This window comes from Bombus vosnesenskii, unplaced genomic scaffold (genome assembly GCF_011952255.1).
Source record: "Bombus vosnesenskii isolate JDL3184/JDL3185 unplaced genomic scaffold, Bvos_JDL3184-5_v1.1 scf7180000014035, whole genome shotgun sequence".
NCBI classification, from domain to species: domain Eukaryota; kingdom Metazoa; phylum Arthropoda; class Insecta; order Hymenoptera; family Apidae; genus Bombus; species Bombus vosnesenskii.
The window spans coordinates 4,043-9,030 of record NW_022883338.1 but is presented as its reverse complement, the minus strand read 5'-3'; the positions used below and the strand labels follow the sequence as shown (position 1 = coordinate 9,030).

Below are 4,988 nucleotides of genomic sequence, written 5' to 3'. Positions count from 1 at the left end.
GACATTGCTAAAACATTTTACTATGAAAGTGGAATTTTCATTTTCTGAGTAAGTATGTAGATATGCTGCATGTGTATGAAAAGACTCAGCAGAATCTAGTAACGTCACAAGCACTGTATGCTGAACCCTATCCAGATTGCGCCCACCCTTCATGCTGTATGTGTCATATGTAAAAAATTAAGAAACACTGAATGCTTAAATACACGAAATCCTAGACGTCGTTTAGAAAATTAGGACAGAAATGAGAAAGAAAATTATTTTGTAAATTGTACATTGTAATGCGTACGAATGATAAGTTTTCCTCCATTTGATCTTATTTAAATTTTAATAATCATTCTTCTCTTCCGCCAAAATGGTCATGTTCCAAGTTGTTTGAAATACTGAAAATGTCACATTAAAATAATCGACTAATTATTTAGATAACAGGTGCAATTTGTGATACTTTGAATGCTGGTACGTAACTTTTTTGGAATATGTTAAAAAGAATCTTTTCTTTCTACATGCAATATAATATACATTTCTGCAATTATAGAATCTGAAAGCAGCTGCGACTTCTCGCGATTTGCTTAGTTTTATAGACCGAAAGTCATAAAGACGCTCGCTTTGAAACCTGACGCTTTTTCTCATTAAAATTATGTAATGACCCAGTTATTGACCTTTATGTCCCAATTCATGCAAAATACATCGTGTCATAAGTAGATCCTATTTTTGAGAAACAATTTTATTTCGACCAGGTATCAGCTTTCTGTTTTTAGATTACTATATTATTATCCTTGCACTATTATCCTAACGTTTAAAGTGAAACGTAAACCACGATAAATTTCTTTTACGTCAATACTGTTTCGCCGGGAGGAACAAAAATTGTGAGAATTTTCGTAGGTCGTTTTATGACACGCACGTTCAGAGACAAGATGTTAACTTTCAAGCCACGATCTTGCCATTCAGAATGATCTCTTTCAACAATAGAATAGTTATCTGCAATATCATTTTGAGATATTCAAAGTTAGTTAGAATTTCTTTTCGTTTATAGAATCGCGATATTTACGAGTATGCTATAAAACCGATGCTACACAAACTTCATTTTTAATATAGAATAAAATGACACCGAAAAGAACGATTATTTTATTTCCATTAAAAGCGGACAATGCTTTAAAAAAGTGATATTGGACGCTCTTTTTCCAAATATCGGGTTTCCCCATTACATTATAATGTTACAGCAATGAAAGTAATTACGTATGGTTACTCTAATTAATATTCCGTCACGCCTTAAAACAGAATAACTTTTTTAAAATTACGGTAACGACATAGTTTCACTGTTGATATAACTATTATGTACTTGAACTGGGGTGATCGCTCAAGTAACTGGCGTTTCCCCGAGCTGTCTCCACCCATTCTCGTCTGGTTAGTTTGTGTTCTAGCCCGTTACGTTCTTCCCTTTCATCGGCCAAAAAAAGAACTACTACTACTACTACTACTACTACTACTACTACAAATACTAAAAGCGAGCATAGTGACAAAGTAGTAACAAGTATGACTTCCCATGCCCTGGATGATCCAGAGGTTGAGGAGTCATTGATAGTTGTCCTCTTCTATGGCAGTTTGCCGGGTCTCTTCGGCTCATAGCCTCTTCTTCCTTCGGGCGCAATGCCCGCTGAAACTTACATCTAAGCTCGAGACTTTCTAAATAGCAAACCAAAAAATAAAGTACAAAGGTGAAATAAAAAGATAAATCGCGGAAGCTGATCCAAGTACTCATGGATGAACAACGATCATATAGCGATCGCTGTCTGTTCGCACGTGCATGCTCGAGCAATATTAACGTTCGTTTCGAAAACCACTCGCGATCACGATCACGAAATTCGAAAAATCGACGGGCAAAGGCAGAGACGATGACATGTTTCATTCGCGCCAGTTCTACCGACGATTATTCGAATGAAATTCTCTGAAATAGATTGGTCACTCGAAAACGCGTCTACCCGACCACAGGTCCACCTCCACTGATTAAACTTGAAAATCCTGATCTGAGAAGATGATTAGTTTGTGTAATTTTTATTTAACGGACTAACGCTCTTTCATTTTGTATTTTACTACTTCGATTCTGATTAACTCTACTTTATTAATTTAATAGTAACTAAGTAACACTACTGTATTAATTTAATAAACCAGAACAAAATTTTAATATTGCAGAGAAGGTAGCGAAAAAGACTGAGACTCGATCAAATGGAATAACTGACTCTAAATATATTACTAAGAAAGAAATAATCTCAGATAATCTCTTTATCAAAGCACATAATCGAAAATGCAGAAGCAGTGTTCAAAATTATTGCTTTAATTAACTGATATTTTAAATTCTAGGAGAAGTAAAATAAACGAACGCGACTTATTCCCTTAACCTACGATTTATGTCTGAGAATGCCCGTAATATTTACGTTTGTTCCGATCATCGTACTACGGGCTATGCCCGTAATATTTACGTTTGGTTCGATCATCGCACTACGGGCTATGCCCGTAGTTGTAGGTTAAGGGGTTAATATTGTCACGATTAATTCATTGCTAAAGATCAAGTATATTCGTGTAGATATTTGCCATTTGCAAATATTCATACGGAATATTAACATGCATATTTATAAATAACGCGAATATATTCTCAAGTGTATATGTTTAACTTAATTATTAAAAAACTAATTATTATCATCGCGCTGTGCAAGAAGACCTATCTTAAACTAATAAATTTGAAAAAAAGAGCGTTACTACTCACGGGTATAAAAGATACCCGCGTTCACTATGCTCGCAAAGAATTCTACGTAATACAACCAGTCACCCGTGCCGATTCGGGTCTTTTATCCTACGGCATAATTGAGTGACCAGAAGAACAGAAATGCATGCGACTCACCGTTCGAAGCAGACAAACAGAGAACGTTACCGTGGATGCTGCGCTATCCCAGCGAATTTCATCCGGGAGACTAACATCAGACAGGAACCGTTGAAAGGCTAATAATAGAAATGCAGACTGCGAAAAATCTGTTACGAAACAAAACAGGATGAGTGATCGCTGACTATTTGAAAAGTTGGAGATAATGAAAAATGAAGGTTTATTAACTTTAGTAACTTTAGCAATAATAAAGATTGAAATTCTAATAAAATTTGATAAGTATAAAAACTGAGACTCTAATATGAATGTGTAAAATCTAAAATAATCTGTAGTATGTTAGTCATTTGTTTTATAACTCGGTATTAAGACTTTAACTCTTATTTTATTTTAACGAAAAAATAACCTCAGAAAATGCTATCCTCCTAAATTTTCAGTCAAATTGTATTTCTGCATTGATAGTGATCAAAGAAAAATATACAGAATAGACATAACTGAAAGTAAGTATGTAAAAATACTTACATACTTGGCTTTTGTGCCACTGTTAGAACACTCCTGAAGAAGATGACGAAGTTGAAGTAGTGATATGTCTATAACAAAACATAAGATATTAAAATCGGTAACACATAATAACAAACGTGAAACTTTAGCAACAATAAAGACTAAACTCTAATAAATATGTAAATTGGAACTCTAATATAAAAGTTTGAGAACAACATATTCAGTGATTTTTGATGCGTATCAGCCAGTTTTATTGTACTTTAATGTTAAGATTTTAAGACTTTATTTCAATTAAAGAGGGCATTTACAGTTTTCTAAATTATCAATCATTTTTATTGTATAATAAATTTATTGTATAAGAGAACAAACTGAAATACAATATTTAAAACTACTTACATTCTTGAGCTCCTGCAGAAGCTTTGTCCTCTTGAGAGATGCACTGACTCTAATACCGAAAAAGAATATTCAAAAGAATATGAAATAGGATCACATTACCGTGAGCGTTAAAATTATAATCGGCGAACAAGAACTCTAACGTCGCGTACAAAATTATGTCATAAAATTTTATTATTTTCGCGCGTGATTATTTAATTGGATTAAATTATTAGAGTAATAAAAGACCGACGCCACCAATAGGTTATAATACGTTACAAACCTGACGCAACGCTATCGACGTTATCGGTACGAAATGAGACGACTAAATGACTCCTTGTACGTTAGTTTCGCATAGCAACTACCAAAGTGGCGAGGGAAGTGGGGACACAAGAGCCGGTGGCACAAGCAGCTACGCAGTTAACGATCTAGACAAAGAAATGTATACATCAACAAAAACATTCCTATTCTACGAAGCACTTTCTTTCGAATTACGCAGCAGGAATCTTTCGAATTGCGCAGCACAATTCTTTCTCTACGTCGATATTTACAAATATCGTACAATAATTCGTAGCCCTACTGGCAACATCACAGACACATTTGTCTAACTTATTACTTTAGTTACCTTACTTTATAATCTTAATTTCGTTAAACAAAGCAAGATTGAAACAACAGCATGGAGAAAGTGAAAAATTACTTAAAATTACTGTTCCGCAATGACACAGTATGCAGATGAAGTCTTAAGCGCTTTTTGAGTGCGTATTCGCTTTTAATACTAATATAAAAATAATAAAAGTGGAACGATATTTATTTTTAAGTCCAAAATGTAGTAAGAGAATAATTTTTTCACGGTTGAAAATTTGAAGTCCATAGATATTTTCTCTATATCATTTTTATTATCACGACGTAGTACCTGAAGTTTTGACCGATCTAATGATTTTTATTCTTAGAAATATCCTGAATGAACGGGGAATTAAGAAATGTGTAATGAAGGATATAAATAATGGAAATTAATTATGGTGGAGGAATCAACGAAGAAAAGTTATTTTGCTAATTATTATACGAATGAATATTCAAAATGTCGCTCAACGACTACTAAACTATTTAATTAACACTAACCTCACCACCCCTAGTCAAATGACTGGTTTAAATATCTAATTTAAAATTGTACATTTATCGTTATATCTTTTGTTCATTTAGCTTTACGTGAATTTTTATATTCTCCGATTAATTGATTTCTCAACTT

At 33.6% G+C, this 4,988-nt stretch overlaps 1 long non-coding RNA gene across 1 annotated transcript; it reads right to left on the bottom strand.

Moving 5' to 3' along the window:
- Positions 1 to 3,002: 3,002 nt before the first annotated feature.
- Positions 3,003 to 3,899, bottom strand: LOC117239469. The gene is made up of 3 exons (XR_004494462.1): positions 3,767 to 3,899; positions 3,392 to 3,459; positions 3,003 to 3,021 (listed from the first exon to the last, which is right to left on the bottom strand). It is a non-coding gene; the product is annotated as an uncharacterized LOC117239469 (long non-coding RNA).
- Between the last annotated feature and the right edge of the window lie 1,089 nt (positions 3,900 to 4,988).